At 39.2% G+C, this 19,958-nt stretch overlaps 1 long non-coding RNA gene across 2 annotated transcripts; it reads left to right on the top strand.

The window, feature by feature from the left end:
* Nucleotides 1-1,542: 1,542 nt before the first annotated feature.
* On the top strand, nucleotides 1,543-7,752 carry LOC136754090 (uncharacterized). 2 transcript variants are annotated; one of them, XR_010817533.1, is made up of 4 exons: nucleotides 1,543-1,616; nucleotides 5,722-5,856; nucleotides 6,406-6,536; nucleotides 7,129-7,751. It is a non-coding gene; the product is annotated as an uncharacterized LOC136754090 (long non-coding RNA). The 2 variants fall into 2 exon arrangements; XR_010817534.1 differs by lacking the exon at nucleotides 1,543-1,616 and adding an exon at nucleotides 4,060-4,135 and having other exon boundaries at nucleotides 7,129-7,752.
* The last annotated feature ends 12,206 nt before the right edge of the window (nucleotides 7,753-19,958 follow it).

The raw sequence follows: 19,958 nt of genomic DNA, 5'->3' as shown, positions 1-19,958 counted from the left end.
TTTCACTTACAACTCCAATCACAAAGTCTCTCTCTCTCTCTCTCTCTCTCTCTTTCTGACTGTGACCAGGTATACAGTGGGTGGGTGTGAGGCTGCAGCCTGGCCCCAATTTTACTGCACTGCAGACGCCCTTCTATCCTTCTATCCACTGAATAAACAACACCACGGCATATTTTGATTTTTCCCCTGACTTTAAACCTCTTCACCACTGAACTTATAACTGCACTGGAGATTCAGTGTCCCACCCTTTACTTACAGCTTTGTCTCTACAAAGACAATACAAATGTCTCTCTGACAAAGGACACTTCAATTTTCCATGCGACACCCTCCTTGTTATCCCTAATGACTCCATTTTGTTGCTGGGCAAATAGATGATGTCAGTGAGGTAACTCAAACTTTATCACACACCTCTCCTTTCTGTTCTTTCTATGGCCTTGGATGAAAATGTTTTGTAAAAATCAGAACTACTGCAGCTGGCCTCTCCGGAGCAATACACAAAGCTTACATTTATATATGGGTTACACAATCTTGCTGCAACAATGGTGCAAATATAATGTATTTGGCATTTGGACAGGGCATTGTCAATCAACATTATTGTGTTAAAGTTATAATACACATTATACACTGACTAAACTCAACAATTGCCATTATTTGTCAACCCATCACTGGAAACCAAGTTTAATCGCAAGCCTCGAAGATGTCTGCAGCCATCTTGATTTTGAACTCTACTTCAGAAAAATGTACCCAGTGAATTTACATGTATTTTTGTGAAGGATTCAGGCTTCTTGGTATTGTGCGGATAGTGCCGGGAGCCTAGTTTAAGAGCAGCTTAGGGTAAAATGCAAAGTCTTTTGTTGTTTGCCCCTTTCCCATGCAGAAGGAAGCTGCTATTCTTTGTGGGTGAAAACCTGTGAGGTTTCAAATACTTTATTTTCTTACCCAAGTGGCTTGCGTTTTTGCATCATAGGAAATATCAAAGCCAAAACAAACTGCTTTCCCCAGATGCACATGTGTTGTGGACACTGGGTGTAACAGCTTATCTGTGGACATTCCTGTGAATAGAGCCACAAAAAGGGAAAAGTGTCTTCATTTTTAAAATACCAATGAAATTTACATTTTGGGGAACTAAGTCAGTTTTTCAATGGGATTGGTGGGATTCTGCAGATGTGCGCAGAACTGCAGACATCTGTGCTACAAGAACGCAACCAATGTTCTTAACACACTACCTGCAATATCTGTACCTTCCTTTAAAGTGAAATGTAGCACCATCACACACACAGACTACTCATGAGTACTTTCATATTGATAGAGGAATTTTTTAATAGTAATGTGTTCACAATTATTGTATTTTAATTGTTTCATGAACTCAAAACGGTGATTATACTAAAGTAACGTACTACTAATAAAAAGCCTAATAAGATATAATATATTAATATATGATAACAGAGGTTACTTTGTGGATGGGCATCCTCTCTCGCTCTAGGGCGGCCGCTATTTATGACGTCATTGCATTTGTCGTTCCCGTGGAGACCGATGATGCAATGGTCTTCCGCTATTAGTGAAACACATTTCTGTAGCTTACAGTTAGCGAGTGAATGAAGAAGACGTAGTTCAAGGTGGGTTTATAAAAATTAGATAACTTTAGAAATTTGACTTTAGTAAGTTTATATTCATGCAAAATAACGTAAAGTCACCCATCTACATTTGTATCGTAAAACGTGTGTAACAGGAACCAAGACAAACAAATAAAACCTCCAGTCTATACCCAGGGTTGCCAGATTAGGGGGAAAACCCCAATTCATTTTTTTTCTCATTGTAAATTCTCCTCAGTGCTCTCATTAAGAGTTCACTTCATCAGCACCCCCCCCCCCCCCACCACACACACGGAAATCACTGAGGGTTAAAGATTCCTCAGTCCCCGCCCCCCCAACCTCACTTCATCAGCAGGCTGATGTAGGCTGTTATGGAAAAAAATTTGCATGACAGATAAAAATACCAATAAATGAAGGAGCAATACATTCAAATGTCCAGCATCCCGCCCACAGCACTCAGCAGGCCACAGTGTGTGTGTGATGTTATGTCTGGTCAGTCCATTACAGATTTGAAGTCAGTCCTCCAGTCCAGCAGCAGTGAGGGAGCTTAACTGGGTATCTAGACATCAGTTTTAGTCAGTAGGGTGAACTTTTTTTAATCGAAGATCTATCGAAACGAGCATTTCATTTCCACCATCAACTTTAAAGACGGTGGCTTCGCCAAACCAATATTAATTCAAGTATAAGAAAAAGCAAAACGACAGAAGACAGTAAATATCTCTGCCTGTGTGCATCTCTCCGGCTTAGTTTTCTGCAAGTCATATATTCATATAATATTGTAATTATGTATTTTATCAGCACGTTTATGTCTTTCCTTTGGAATTCAATTTCGATCTCGTTGCAAACCCAGGTCTCTGGATCAGTCACCTGTTTGATGCTAATTATTGTATATTGTAGGGCACTGTGTTGTTGAAAAGCGTTGCATGCACAGCTGTAATACTAGAGACGAGCCATTTCAAAGCGCTTTCACGTTGCATAATACTATAGGCCAGGGATGGCGAACCTTTTTTGAATGGAGTGCCCAAAGTCTGGTTTGTATACTCTGCTAAGTGCCAAAGGGTGCCAACGGGATATAAAAGTGTATACAGGGGCTAAACGGCAATTTGTTTAACCAATATGTGTTTTTTTGTTTGTTTGTTTGTTTTTTGTAGTAATTAAGTTATTAAGCAAACATGCCAACAAAACAAACCGCAATACAGAAAAATGTAAAAACTATGGACAGATAGAACCATCCCACCCACCCGCCACCTGCATCCACTGCCAGCCTCCCCCACCTTGAACCCCCACCACCTTATCCCTCTGTGGTCTGCAGAGCAAGTGCAGCTCCAGTCTGCTAATGGGAGTCTGCTGCAGAGTATGAAGCGAGGCACATATTCTTCCCAAAAAATATTATAAATATGTAGGTTGCATTTTTGCTCACAGATTTTCAATTTACAAATATAAAAAAGCAATAGTAATAGCACTTCACTAGCTCGATCATTTTTGGAATATGTCATGTTTTATTTTGGAAAATGAGAATCTTTAATCCTCATTCAAATTAAATCAGTCAATCTTCATTGTATATAGTGGATCACCATGCCAAAGCATGTCACAACATTAAAGAATAAGTGCATCATACAGTGAATACATCATTTAAATGTTGCAGTATTGCTGCAGCGCAGTAAAATGCATGAATCACATTTCATCACACATTAAGTTTGAGGATTATAATGCTAAAGTACATTTAAAAACCCCATTAAAATCACAATCTACCCACAAAACAAACTGCCAGAAATAGAAGTCTGTTCATTTGGCTGCATTAGTATCCTTTCCATATTGTTTTGTGTTTTGTTTGCACTTGCATTCAATCATTACCAATACACCTTCGTTTTTTCCAACGTATATTTACTTAATATCTACTGCTTTTACATTTTGTAAAATAACTAAAACTGGTACATTAATATACATTATGTGGCACTTATGTTTTAAGACAAAAATAATGCAGTTATCAATCTACCGTGAGTACGATTGTGAATTTGAGAATTTAGCTTTCTTTTGCCAACTTAATTCAATTTTTAAATGGTCGGAGTGTTAAATATGAATGATTGATACAGGAGATAACGGTTTACAAAATGCTTCCCACAGTGCCAGCCCGCAGCACACACTGCGCACACACCAGCTTCTCGTCCGTCAAGGGCACATGTTCGCAGTTCTGCGCGGATCTGCGCTGCTCTACCAATGGCAGCGGAGGATTCTGCAGTTCTGCGCGTAACTGCGAAAATCTGCGCATCAAACCCGACCTAAAGCATGAATACAGAAAATAACGTGAGCGATGCTCAACTATTGTGCCGTTACTGCCAAATCGATTTTTTATCAAGAAAGGTTATTAGTTTGGAGAGAAGTGTGTGAAGAAAAATAACTACAACTGAAAATTGAACCGAATCGAAAATGTGTGGAATCGTTTCACCTCTAGTGAGCAAACATTTGAAGAGCTTCGTGGCAAAACGTGATAATGAAGCCAAATCCACATCGTTCAGGTTCTTGCTGTGGATATACTGCTAGAGGTACCATTTTCACATAGTATACATAGTTTAATCTAAAACGAGTTATGTCTTGTAATCCCAATGCTAAAACCTGCTTCTTCCCCCCACAAAACGCGACATTTGACATTCCTGATTGATATCAAAACGCAATATATCCATTTTCAAATTAGCACTGATCTCTGAAACGGAAAACGTTCACACGATCATAGTGAGTTCATCATTCAGCAGTGTTGACAAAATATCAGACAATATCACACCTTACAAATGCCCATTGTCTATAATGGGGAAAACAGCAGCATGGTCTATATCTCCAAATCCCACACAGGAATCCTAAAATCCTGAATACGCTTTCTTTAAAATAACCTCATATAAAACAAATTGGAACAACATAGAATGACAGACCTGGAATATCAAAAACACAATGAAAACAGCACAAATAGGTTTGACTGCCTGTATCTCCAAATCTTAGACTGGGATTCTAAAATCCTGAAACACTTTCTTTAAAATAACCTCATATAAAAAAAAATCCATGGAATGACACTGAAAACACACTGAAAACACACTGAAAACATAATAGGATTGTTCTCTCTCTCTCACACACACATTGATTTACAAGCAGGTCTCACAAATGAAATACTTTGGACATGGTTTGGTTTGTTGAAAGGCAAGCTGCATGATACCACTTACTGCATTGACCACAAAGAACCATGCCCTTTCTCATTTGATTGGTTAATTTACTTTTGAAACTAAGCAAACCTTATTTACTGCAGAAAAATGCACAATACTTCATATTTGAGTTCATAAAACACTTAAAGGATGATTTACAATTGTTTCAAGATATCAAATTATTTTACATACAGTTGCACTTGTGCAGTGTACATAAATTTAGATGACATATATATTTATATATATTTTAATTCTATGTATAGGCAGTCAAACCTATTTGTGCTATGTTTCCATATTCCAGGCCTGTCATTCCATAGAAAGCAGCTGTCATTCCAATTTTATGTTTAATATGAGGTTATTTTAAAGAAAGTATATTCAGTATTTTAGGATTCCGGTGTTGGATTTGGAGATATAGACCATGCTTCTGTTTTCCCCATTATAGTCAATGGGCATTCTGTTTTGTCATTTATTTTAGTCTGTCCCAAATATGGCCTCCTGTCCTGACTAGACTAGAAACAAATTATGAATAGCAATGATTTCTATATATGAGGTAATGTAAATCTATCAGTGTGTTGTGAAAGAGGTTAGAAAATCTGTCATGTTTGCAATGCTTTTCAGTCTGTCAGGAGCATGACTACTAATTACCACTTCAGTTTATTGTCATAAAACCTTCATGTTTGATTTCAGTGTGAAATTGTTTACAAAACTGCAGGAATGAAACTGAATATCCTTCCATCAGTTAAACATTCCAACCTATCAAGAAGAGACATATTGAACAATTATTTGTAAGTCACATTTTTACGTGCTAGAGTTTGTTTATTTAACCAATATTACAACATTTGTTTTCCAATTCACGATGTTTGCATATGTCTGCTTATTTTTGTCTTATTTATTATGATAGGCACAATACGTATTTCTTATTTTTTGTTGGTCATTTTCAGGAAAACCAACAGGAAACCAAAATTCCAGAGAGGGAAATCTCCAGTCGCAGCCATGTCCGCTAATAGTGAGGCTCCTTACGGAGGGGCCCAAATCAAGGAAAATGAAGAAATATCACGTAATAAATCTTGAACCAGGTGTGTTAAATACATTTTAGGACCTTAATATCAAAGGGAAACACATAGTTTCACTGAATTAGATCATTGCTAGTTGTATACTACCCTAACTATAATAATATTGGGTAGCCCAAGACTAGTGCTGATCTGGCTGTGTGAAACCAGTCCATAGTGTATACAAATCTTCAATATACTTAAGTATCATGTTCTGTGCTTTCAGAAGATTTAGTTTGTTTTACTTTGTCAGTTAAAACTAGGTTGCTGGGTACAACTGGAAGTCTGGTCTGTAACATTTTTTTTTAGTTATTGTAGGTAATTGAAATGGTTTAGAGGAACATATTGAATTGTCCAAGTGCATGTGTGGTTTAAATATTCAGTCAGTGTATATTTAATAAAAGCTTGGCATATTATGGTAAAAAACTAAAACAAAAGCTTGACAACCGCATAATGCTAGTAATTCAGTAATCATACTCTGTTTTCATGATGGCTAACCATGCTATTCAGGATTGGGTTTGATATTTCTGATCCTTTTTTTTTTTTTTCATCTACATCTTCATCTTGCCCCGGTAGAGGACATGGACGAAGACAGAATAGAAATGCAGAAGAGCATAGACATAAACCGAAGGAATGAGATTGACCTGACCATTATACGCATCATGAAGTACAGAAATACAATGCAGCACGATGCGCTATTCGCAGAGGTGAGTGTTACTGGCAACTTTTTATTTGGCAGGGAAAGTCTAGGACTGCAACCTGTTCAACACAATGGAAGACAATAATTAACAAAAAATATATATAATAACAAACCAAGGCAATTAATTTAAATTATTATTTTTTTATTTAATTTTTGTGATGGCATATCTAATATTCATGTTTTTATATTTGTATGTGGGCATAGACTTAAACCATTTTATTTTAATTTTGGGGTGGCACGGTGGCACAGCGGTTAGCGCTGCTGCCTGACAGCTCCAGGGGTCTTGGGTTGGAGTCTTGGCTCAGGGTGTCTGTCTGTGTGGAGTTTGCATGTTCTCCCCGTGTCCACGTGGGTTTCCTCCGGGTGCTCTGGTTTCCTCCCACTGTCCAAAGACATGCAGGTTAGGTTCATTGGCTGCTAAATTGTCCTGTGTGTCTGTGTGTGTGCCCAGCGATGGACTGGCGTCCCATCCTGGGTGTATTCCTGCCTTGCGCCCTATGCTTGCCGGGATCGGCTCCGGTGTCCCCCGTGACCCACGTGACCCACATGGATAAGCGGTTTCGAAAATATCCATCCATCCATCCATTTTCATTTTCCAGGTGACTCAACTGCTGAAGATGCGTTTCCCACCATGTCCAGTTATGTTCCAAAGACGAATTGAAGGACTTATTGAGAGAAGGTTCTTGGCACGAACACCGGGAGATGGTGATGTATATACTTACATTCCCTAAATGCATTTGGTGCATTTAAGAAACAAGTGCATTCAGTGAAACATGGAGAATTTTTGGGCTGTTTTTCACATGAACTGGGAAGTTCCTTTTAATTATAAATAATGGGAAGAAGAGTTCTCCATTAAAAAAAATAGAATCAAGGGACCACCACATCCAGTGTTTGCAAACTTTTGCTTCACATGGAGGTGAGCGGTGAAACAAATTAATTAAATCAAAAGAGGACCTACACAAAAAATGGTAAACAAAAGTCAAAATAGTATAAATCTGCTTTTATTTTTCATTTCTTATTTTGTCATACTATTACCACTCCACCCCTGAGTTGGTCAAATATTCTTTGGCATTTGTTGACCACGGTGAACCGGCAACAGGGTCATGGCGGCCAAGGCTCATTGATGCACGTGGGGAGCGAAGGCTGGCCCGTGTGGTCTGATCCAACAGACGAGCTACTGTAGCTCAAATTGCTGAAAAAGTTAATGCTGGTTCTGATAGAAAGGTGTCAGAACACACAGTGCATCGCGGTTTGTTGCGTATGGGGCTGCGTAGCCGCAGACCAGTCAGGGTGCCCATGCTGACCCCTGTCCACTGCCGAAAGCGCCTACAATGGGCACGTGAGCATCAGAACTGGACCACGGAGCAATGGAAGAAGGTGGCCTGGTCTGATGAATCACGAGTTCAAGGTGTTGACTTGGCCTCCAAATTCTCCAGATCTCAATCCAATCGAGCATCTGTGGGATGTGCTGGACAAACAAGTCCGATCCATGGAGGCCCCACCTCACAACTTACAGGATTTAAAGGATCTGCTGCTAACGTCTTGGTGCCAAATACCACAGCACACCTCCAGAGGTCTAGTGGAGTCCATGGCACGACAGGTCCAGGCTGTTTTGGTGGCAAAAGGGGGACCTGCACAATATTAGGCAGGTGGTCATAATCTTATGGCTGATCGGTGTATGTGTGTACATTTCATACATTTAGCTGATTAATATATTCAGCATTAGTCATGAAGCGGTATACGTGAGTTCATTACCTCAAGTACATGTACTGTACAAGTACCTCAATAAAGCATTTGTCATTCATGTCCTATATACCATAGCCTATATGCAAGTTTCAATGCTATTAATGTGGTTACATTTAATACACATTTGATATTAGTGCAAACAATTTCAGATCTGGTAGATACCATCTAGTGTTACTTTCACAGACAGGAATGACATAAATGCTTTATTGAATGACCTGGGGTAATGTAGTGTATGTATACAGTTGTATCTAATGACCTGGCGTATTCACACAGATCTAGGTATTACAGTACGTCTGCTCTACATGTCATATGTACTCAGGTTCATTGAATAACACTGGGCATTTGCACAGGACAAGTACTTCAAGTTATATGTATGACTGATCTCAGAAAGCACAACTGCATTAAGTATGAATGCATGGTGGAATGCAGCCTTTCAACACGAGTTTCCATAAATAATCTGAAGTACAGTGTTCAACAGTATCTACACATAGGTATAATGGGGCACTTAAATTACTCATTGCTGTAAGGATATAATCAAGACATTTTATTTTTTTTGTGCTCTCGTACATTCAGAACTAACTTGAGTATTGTGCAGTTAAAAACAGTAGCTAGCTACACTAAAAGTAGCATTACTCATGAGGACACAAATACACATTTGTGTCATGGTGAATGTTAAAACATTTTTATTTCTGCAGAATTGTATCTTATTAGATTATTTAACACCGTACATATGTAGCCATTCGATATGAAATTGTATGATTAATGTTGAATATATTAAATGGATAAATGTCTTAAATGTTATATTACTTAATATCTGTATTAAGTACAGTATAATAGTTTTATACAGGCATTAGCCTTTCCTTATCCCCTTCAAATCTAATTTCCCTCCTTTGCTCTTTGAAATCTGCAAGGCAGTTGGAGGCGGATCCTTGGAGGCTGTTAAGCAAGACTGGTAGAAAGTGGACTCTTATTCTTTGCAATTTGAATGGATAGATTCAACGACTATCCAAAGTACTTTTGCGAGTCGAAGACCCTGGAAGCTCACACAGTTGGCCGTTCACCGTGGAGCGCCAACCGTGGGGTGTTTTTAAAGCCATACTAAGTTTAGGATCACTGGATAATATATGCCAAAGTGTTCTTATAATGTCTTTGACTTGTTCTGAAATAGGTGAGTAAACAGAAACAATAACCAAATCGTCCAATTTAGGTTTATCAACATGAGGTTGTAACAAAGTCTCCCTGTCCATCTCTTTTGTCATCTTGTATGCCCAGGCAATCCAATCTGGTTAATGACCTTGTACCTTAAAATCTGTGACCAACAATTTCTGCTTGTTTATTAAACTCCTGCTCAGTATTACAAAGACATCTCACTCCCAGTAATTGAATGTAAGGTAAACTGTGTTCTAAAGACGATGTATGAAAACTAGTAACATTAAGCAAATTATTCCTGTCTGTACTTTTCCTACATACGGAATTTGAGAAATGGTTACCAAACTTGGATACCTGGACATCCAAGACGGCAATAGAGCTTGTATACTAACACCCCCGTACTGATGGCTTGACGGCCATCAAATCATTTTTAGATCTAGACAACTACACAGGCAACCCTCTGGTTTCTTATATGCAGGAGTTGGTGTCTGTAGTACTTAAAATAAATGTTTAGATACGACAATACTTTTTATTTACAAATACATGGGACTGCGATGGGTACAATTATGGCTCCTAATTATGCAAATGTATTCATGAGTTCATCCGAGACCAGATTTGAGATGTCGTTTGACTGTGACTCTATTGCCGTCTTGGATGTCCAGGTATCCAAGTTTGGTAACCATTTCTCAAATTCCGTATGTAGGAAAAGTACAGACAGGAATAATTTGCTTAATGTTACTAGTTTTCATACATCGTCTTTAGAACACAGTTTACCTTACATTCAATTACTGGGAGTGAGACGTCTTTGTAATACTGAGCAGGAGTTTAATAAACAAGCAGAAATTGTTGGTCACAGATTTTAAGGTACAAGGTCATTAACCAGATTGGATTGCCTGGGCATACAAGATGACAAAAGAGATGGACAGGGAGACTTTGTTACAATCTCATGTTGATAAACCTAAATTGGACGATTTGGTTATTGTTTACTCACCTATTTCAGAACAAGTCAAAGACATTATAAAAACACTTTGGCATATATTATCCAGTGATCCTAAACTTAGTATGGCTTTAAAAACACCCCACGGTTAACATACCAATGGTCAAAATTTAGGAAAGACCATTTGACCAAATCAGGGGTGGGGTGGTAAGAAATTAAATAATAAAGGCAGAGTTATACTATTTTGACGTGCTTCAGATTACAACTTTTTAAGTGGAGTGTGCAGGTCCTCTTTTGATTACTAGATTTAAATCTGGCCTTTATTCCGTCAGAATTTGCAACTGCAATGGACTAGCTGCAGACTTTTCATCATTTTATCCTAGTTGAGATTCATCGTGGAAAATGTGAATGCACTGCATTTTGTTTTCAATCCTGCAAAAACTAGAAGGAAAAAAAATAGCAAACTTGGATTGCTATTAGTACCAATAAAATAATTGTCATTTCTTTCCCCAGTTTTTAATGTTCATGTAAATGTGTTTTCTTAGTGTTTTGTAGCACCTTGCTGGTTGTTCAGTGTAGAATCCAACTTATTTTCCATTATGGATTTTCCCAATAAGTCAGACCAATGAACCAGAAGTATGTGAAGAAAAGTGTATTGCTTTACAAGCTTGGAAGAATGCCAATCACAGAGATGGTCTCTATGATAGCAGATTCTTAAAGGCACTTTACACACACACACATATTTATATGATATAGTACAGACATGTCAGTCCCTTTAGGACATATTACAGATCTAGTTGCTAGGCAGACATGGAATTTGTCCGTTATCATAACTCATAACACAGAGAGGGTCCGAGGACATTTTTGACAGTTTCTCTTGAGAACCACAGAGAAAAACAACTCCTTGTATGGTACAGACAGTCTGGATACAGATCTTCCTACTTTTATATAAAGCACGTTTTGCTGTTTTGTAAGGCAAGGGAACTGCTTTGTAGCATGCTATATTTTATTAATTGGAGTAATTCACATTAGCTTTATGTGTCTTTTGGTGGGGCCTATTGTGAAATCAGTTATTGCTTGTTGCTTTTGATATTAGGTTCTTCCAAATGCAGTTCACCATGGGTGTGTTTTTTTCTGACATTTTAAAAGGAAGTAAATTAACAATGTTTTAATGTGTATAAAATAGTAAAATAATCGTTATTGTACTCACTGCCAAAGTGGATTGTACAGGGCCTTGTTTTCATTGCATTAAATGTAGAAAAAGGAAATTAATGCATTTATTTATTTATTTATTTCTTATTAAACACATTTTAACAATAACTGCAAACCAAACTCACTTATATTTTGGTACTGAAACAAAGTAACCCAAGGTAGATGCATCTCCTAAACCATTGGTCAATGAGGGGGTGGTAGGGGTCTTCCCCCCCCCATTTTTTTAAAAATGCGGTCTGGCACTCCGACGAAAACACCATCAGTCCCCACTCCCCCGCTCTCGCAAGTTTTTACTGTCAACATCCCGCCCCTCCCCTTTTTTGTGCTGAGGCACTGCAACATTTGTTTTGTTTTAGGATTGAAAATCATGAAGGAAATCTATTAAAAATAAGTTATTGTGTGCTAAATCAGAGGTTCCCAACCCTGCCCTGATAGTTCTCATTTCAACTGAGCTCTCAGTTCCTTAATTGAAGTAAAAATCTGCTTAGATTTGACTTAATAAATTGTGTAATAAAATAGTTGGTAATTTATTTATAGAATTCTATACTTAACTTAAAACCTCTATAGTTTAAAATAAAATGCTCAGAATTAGGAAATTATTAGTTCAATTAAGGATTCAATTAAGTGATTGAGATTTCAGTTGGAACATAAACCAGGGTAGGGGGTCCCCAGGACCAGGGTTGGGAACCACTGTGTCCACACCTTTTATTTTCCAACATGTATTTGTGATCAGAGGAATATTACAGCCCCCCCACCCCCCCGCGTCATTTAAAGAAGGAATGTTGTCTCGGGGTATGCTGGGTTTGTTTGACGGTATCTAGGCATTCTCTATTGTATTGCATCATTCCTTGAAGCTGTATTGTAGTGTTGGTAACTAAACCAGAAGAAGTGAGTGTAGCCAGGCTAGCACACTTTTGAAAAGGTGCACTTGTTTAATTGCAGCTTTTCTGGCTCATAGCTAGCATGTATATTTTATAAAGGATGTAGTGTCTGGGAAGTGCCTCTTTTTAAACTGTATCACATAACTTAGCACAGAGGTTCCCAAACTGGGGTCCATGAGGGGGTGCTAGGAGGTCCATGACAAAATACCCCCCCCAAAAAAACAAAAAAATGTTTATTTTTTAAATGCGGTCTGGCAGTCCCCACCCAAACAACCCCCCCTCTCCCGCTCACGTTTTTTTGTGAACAAATGTTTTTAGTGGAGGAACAGACAACAGAGCAGCACCAAAGTGATATAGTAAAGCCTCCCCCATTTTAAATTCCCCCCTCCTACCCCTAGTGGAAATCCCCTCCCCCCCACCCCCAAGAAGGATCCATCAAGTAACACAAAATAAAATAAAAATAATAATAAATAAAAACATTATATACATATATATATATATATATATATATATATACATATACATATACATATACATATAAATATAAAAATAAAGACAATTCCATACAGTAGTTCAAAGCAAAGCAAACTAAAAAAAAAATACAAGAAAAAAGTTCTGGCTATTCCACCCAATCCGGGAGGAACCCGTTAATGCGAGGAAGCACATTTATTTTTACAATAGAAATACGGGCATGGAGTGAGTTGTGATGTGACCACCTTTTCAATTTTACAAATTGAAGTTGTATGATGTGACAGAATAAAGGGAGGGGAAAATGTCTACACCAAGATACTTCAGATCTTAACCACAGGTATGATAGAAGGCAAGGTGCAGTTCCTCATCAGATTGTTTAAGGGCAGAAGTGCAGACTTAGACCAGTTGATTTTGTAGCCCGATATTAAACTGAAATACCTAAAAAGAGATAATAAATGAGGAATGGATTGAAGAGCATTTTCAACAAACAATAACACATCATCAGCATACAGAGACATATGATGTTGAGTATTATTGACAGTAATAGGCATAAAAGCTATAGACTGATGACCAGCCTGAGCAAGAGGCTCAAGAAACAAAGCAAACAGAAGTGGGGATAGTGGACAACCCTTACGGGTACCTCTGAAAACAGCGAATTGGGGAGAGCACTTACTGCCTGTAATTACCATTGCCAAGGGGTTGGCATACAACACTTTAATCATACCAATAAAATCTGAGCCCCGACCCATAAAATCCAAAACTGACCAAAGATACTCCCATTCCAGACAATCAAAAGCCTTCTCAGCATCCAACGAAAGAACTGCACATGAGGAATCAATGTCTTTAGCTGCATGAATAATATGAAGGAGATGGCGGACATTGTCAGATGCTAGTCAAGTCTTCATAAAACCTGTTTGGTCATGATGAACAAGTTTAGTCATAAAAACCTCAATACGACATGCCAACACTTTGGCAAACAATTTGACGTCAGAATTTAATAAAGATAGGGGACGATAGCTTGCACAATAAGTGGGGTATATGTCCTTTTTTAAAGATATAATACCCGAATTGACATCTCTACCAAAACAACCTTTATCAATAGCCGTCTGAATCATTTCCAATAGGAGAGGTCCCAATTTATTCCAGAAATATAAGAAAAATTCAGGGGGAATAACATAAAATCCAGGGGACTTGACTTTTCTCATACTTTGTAATGCCTCCTTTAGTTCATCAAGGGAGATTGGGGCCCCGAGTACAGCAGAATCTTCAGGGAATAGACGTGGAAGTCTGTGCACACTTTGCTTTATTGAAAACCACATCAGAGCTGTATAACTTAGAATAGAAAGAGTTAATATGTAGAGGATCAGACAATAAAGTAGATTTAATAGATAATATGTCTGAAAAGTGCTCATTGCTGCGAAGTCTGAGCACTAACAGATGGCTGGGTTTAGAACCATTGAAATAATAGTTCTGCCAGCTCTATGAATCAAGAACTCTGCCTCTCTCTGAGCAAGACATATCGTTCACCTCTAACAGCATCAAGTTGTCGAGCAGTGGAAACTGAGAATGAAGTCTGTTGATTATGCTCCAGCAATGCTAATTTGGTCTCAATTTGTTTGATTTGACTAAGTTTAGATTTGTTCAAATTAGAAGCAAATAACGTTGAGGTGTCTTTGATAAATCCTTTGATCGCATCCCACAGGGTGCGAGGATCATCCACAGAACCACGATTCAAAGTAAGAAACTCAAACAATTTAGTTTCAAATGAAGAACGGAATTCCTCGTTCTGCAATAATGTAGTGTTGAAGCGCAAGCTGTGGTGTCAGCTAGAATAAATTTACTCACAACGTACGAGTGATCAGAAATGGCAGAGTTCATATCTGCATTCATGTCCGCCCCTGTACTTCAGACAAGATACTCTGCAATCTTGAGAAGTGAATGAATCCAAAATAGTCAATTGTAAATTACTCCTTAGTACTATCAATGAGCCCTAAGATCTAGAATCAACACAAGCAGCAGCTGCAACATAATAGTATTTATTAGCAAATCTGGGTATATATCGATTAGTCTGAGATGTGCTTCTTGTATAAAAGATACATCTACATGCTTCCTACGAAAGAAATCCAAATAACTAGCATGTTTAACCCATGCACATTCCAATTTAAAATCGTAATATCAGTCATTAGGATCAAAACAAAAAATACTGGCAGATACCAGGCAAACAGGATATCCAGCAGGCGGTACCAGTATCTGAGACACAACTATAATGCACACAGAGTTGAAAATTGAATGGAATAGGCAGAAAGGGGGCCTGTCAAAATAATATGATAAAGCTTTGAACGATTCATTGAGCTCCTTCAATAGCAGTCCATATCAGGGTTGTTGATGAGCAGTATCGACGAAACCCTGTATACAGAGGGGCATGCACGCAAACAAACAATCACACAAACCTCATGGCAATACTGTCACACCGACACCGCCAGCCGGCTACAGCCCAGAAAAGTAATGAAAATAATAATAAAATAATAATAATCATAACCGTAATAATAATAATAAAATTAAGATTACAGCATGTCAGGGAACGAGTTGAGGATCCACGATGTGACGTAACAAGCAGTTGTGAATGAGAGTTAATGACCATGGTCCAAGTTGCAGGTAACTCAGTTCAGTTAGTTCACAGTTCAGCCACAGGATAGTGGATGTCCAAGCACTTAGCAATCATATAAAATTAAACAAATGTCCCGCTAAAACAGGTCAATGCAATAACCGTAGTACAATAATAGAAATGTAAGGCGATGCTGTGAACCTAAGCGTCATCGTATAAACACTGGTTATAAAACGCCGCAACAGCCTGAATTGAAGAAAACACAGCAAACACGGATCAAATAGGCAACCACATTTAAACTTGGTCATCCCATAGGTGTGCTGCGCTGTTTCTGTAAGGTGGATCAAAAGGCAAGTGCTTCCTCCGGTGTATTGCACAGAGTTTGCACTCCCTCATGTATGATTTTTAGGCAAGTTGGGTAGAGTAGGAAATTCTACACTTCATCCTTCAGCAAAACTCGAACTAATTGAGTGCATTTCACTGACGCGCTCGCCTGCAGTCCCTGTCTGTGGCTATGGTGCTGTTTTCCCATGAGGGTGGGATTTACAGGGAGGCATGGATCATGGCTCTCCATTGGTCCAGTAGATTTGAGTGATGGTTCTTCCTAACCCAGTCAGTAATCAGGGTGGGCTGGTCGGCATTGGAATTCACGGTTCTGGTCTGACAGTCACCTCTCTGCAACACTGACTTCACCGCTGACTGACCCATAGACTGAGTGGATGCAACTACATGGCTTCGGAATTTAATTATAAACAAAGCATACTTTTAATAAAAGCTGTGGACAGTCGCTTTCTACATATTACATGTGTTTATTTTATACAGCCTTTATTCTCTTCTTTATCAATGGTGCCAGTAATGTTGTAGGTGACTGTGCATATGTGTATATATATATATATATATATATATATATATATATATATATATATACACACACAAACACCGAACAGCCATAACATTATGACCAGTGACAGGTGAAGTGAATAACACCGATAATCTTGTTATCATGGCACCTGTCAGTGGGTGGGATATATTAGGCAGCAAGTGAACATTTTGTCCTCAAAGTTTATGTGTTAGAAGCAGGAAAAATGGGCAGCGTAAGGATCTGAGTGACTTTGACAAGGGCCAAATTGTGATGGCTAGACGACTGGGTCAGAGCATCTCCAAAACTGTAGCTGCAGGGTCATGGGTGGCCAAGGCTCATTGATGCACATGGGGAGCGAAGGCTGGCCCGTGTGGTCTGATCCAACAGACGAGCTACTGTAGCTCAAATTGCTGAAAAAGTGAATGCTGGTTCTGATAGAAAGGTGTCAGAACACACAGTGCATCGTAGTTTGTTGCGTATGGGGCTGCGTAGCCGCAGACCAGTCAGGGTGCCCATGCTGACCCCTGTCCACTGCCGAAAGCGCCTACAATGGGCACGTGAGCATCAGAACTGGACCACGGAGCAATGGAAGAAGGTGGCCTGGTCTGATGAATCACGAGTTCAAGGTGTTGACTTGGCCTCCAAATTCCCCAGATCTCAATCCAATCGAGCATCTGTGGGATGTGCTGGCCAAACAAGTCTGATCCATGGAGGCCCCACCTCGCAACTTACAGGACTTAAAGGATCTGCTGGTAATGTCTTGGTGCCAAATACCACAGCACACCTTCAGAGGTCTAGTGGAGTCCATGCCTCGACGGGTCAGGGCTGTTTTGGGACCTACACAATATTAGGCAGGTGATCATAATGTTATGGCTGATTGGTGTATATATATGTGTGTATGTGTGTATGCATGTATGTATGTGTGTGTGTGTGTGTGTGTGTTTCTTACCTAAACATAAACTGGGACATCACATGCTCTTAATGAATATGATGCCCCTCCATTTGCCTCTTGTTAAATGATGTGAGCTCCATCAGTCTGGCACTGTGTTGTCCGAGGAGCTGAATTAAAGTGCTTATGCAGGTTACATTAATATGAACATGATATGAAACATTTTACTGTGGACGTAGCAGGTGAATCCTGTGTTTTATTTCAGTGTTGTATTTTTGGGCTCAAATGGCAGTGGGATCCAGTGATTTTCCAGCTTTTGACTGCAGGTCTATGCATACACACAGGATGTTTAAGGAGTTGCTGAATTGGCACTGCTGTTGAAACCGATGTAATTGCTTACCAAAGCACACAGAGATCACCCAGACCAGCCCACCCTGATCACTGATTGGGTTAAGAAGAACCGTCACTCAAACCTACTGGACCAATGGAGACCCATGATCCACGCCTCCCTGTAAATCCTGCCCTCACGGCAAAACAGCGCCCAAAAAAAATTGAAAGCAAAAAAACTGGTGGCGAAAGTGAGGCTAGCAGCATCGTACCCACAGACGGGGGCTTTACAATATTTTTTATTGTAATATTATTTATTATATTTTATTTCTAATGCCAGTTTGATTAAGCTAATTTATTATGTTTAGTACGTATAATATCACAAGTTGAACAATCATAATGCTTACTGAACATATCTGTATCCATCATGTTAACAAAACTAAGGTAACTGTTGGGAATTGTGCAACTTAAATATCTGTTTTGCACAAGCAGTCAACAATGGACAAATATTGTCTTATTTCCTAATCACACTTCTGCATACTTACACTGTGCATGGCATGAGAGAGTACACTGATATTCTGGGCCATCAAACATGGGACTATTTCTTACATATTGCAGGACTAGTTGGAAAAACTCCCTCATTGGCCCTCCACAATCCACAGCTCCTTCAGAAACACCTGCATCATCTGTAAATTTTATCTATGCATTTGTTTGTGGAGACATTTGGCCTCTTCATGGCCCTTACAGCACCATCCCAAACATTGCGTCTGTTTATGTTGATGGAAACAACTTCTTCCTCATTGATTTCTCGTCTCAATTACCACAGGACTTATTTTGCACTAAAATAGATTAAATATGGAATTGATCAACTATCCATGAATAATTTAAAATGCAATACAATTCCATTAAATAAGACAGGCGTTTTATAAGTACAGTATTGTTGCATGTGGATGGACAATTGTACAGTAAGTGTATATGAAAATGTTGAAATTACTATGTAATATACAGTGAGGGAAAAGGTGAGAAGGTGACAACAGTTGGTGCGATTATTCGCAAATGGAAGAAACACAAAATAACTGTCAGTCTCTCTCTGTCTGGGGCTCCATGCAAGATCTCACCTCGTGGAGTTACAATGATCATGAGAACGGTGAGGAATCAGCCCAGAACTACACGGGAGGATCTTGTTAATGATCTCAAGGCAGCTGGGACCAAAATCTAGTCACCAAGAAAACAATTGGTAACACACTACGCCGTGAAGAACAGAAATCTTGCAGCGACCGCAAGGTCCCCCTGCTCAAGAAAGCACATGTACAGGCCTGTCTGAAGTTTGCCAATGAACATCTGAATGATTCAGAGGAGAACTGGGTGAAATTGTTGTGGTCAGATGAGACCAAAATCAAGCTCCTTGGCATCAACTCAACTCGCCGTGTTTGGAGGAGGAGGAATGACCCCAAGAACACCATCCCCACCGTCAAACACGGAGGTGGAAACATTATGCTTTGGGGGTGTTTTTCTGCTAAGGGGACAGGACAACTGCACCGCATCAAAGGGACGATGGACGGGGCCATGTACCGTCAAATCTTGGAATTAAAACTGGTCACATTTAATTTACAAAGCTTACTCCGCAGGTGAATGGTAGCTTTCCTTTACTGATTCTTCTATTGCTCTATTCAGTTGTTCTTCTTCAATTAGTATTTTAATTATTTTGAATTTAGCCTTGTGCTTTTCTCTGATTGGCTGATGGCTGTTTGCTGTTCGCGACGCGCATTTGCTCCTTGTTGGTTTCACTGGAGACGGGACGGGACCGCAGCACTGTGGGCCTGTTTAAGGTCATCCAACTTGTGAGTACTTGCACAACTCAATTAGAAAATAAATTAAAAATTATACGGTTAGGTTTAAACCTGAAACACCCAGTGAGGAATATCGGTTATAGCCTGCGGCCTATGACGGAGGCATTTTGAGTATAATTACATATCAGTAGTTGGATGGAGATGCTTTTTTTTGTTCTTCCAATTTGGGGAAGAATTAAGCAAACATATAATATATTGCCCGTTGAGTAACACGAAATCTTGTGTGTGCCTCACCATATTGACTGCTCTAGGTCTATTTCACATATTGTATTGTTGTCTGTTTCAGAGAGTCTTGGAGCTGGATGCCACTGCAGTTCAGTACATTTATATTTATATTGATGAGGCTGGCTTCAACCTAGCCAAAAAAAGGGGATGGGGACGGAACATTATTGGCCACCGTGCCATTGTGAATGTCCCTGGACAGCGTGGAGGGAATATCACTATGTGCGCAAGCGTCCACCATTGCCATGCCAGCCTTGGTCCCTACAACACCGCCCTTC

Source organism: Amia ocellicauda, chromosome 7 (assembly GCF_036373705.1).
Source record: "Amia ocellicauda isolate fAmiCal2 chromosome 7, fAmiCal2.hap1, whole genome shotgun sequence".
Lineage (NCBI taxonomy): Eukaryota > Metazoa > Chordata > Actinopteri > Amiiformes > Amiidae > Amia > Amia ocellicauda.
Note: the sequence above shows the minus strand (reverse complement) of the source record. Positions and strands in the feature narration are given on the sequence as shown.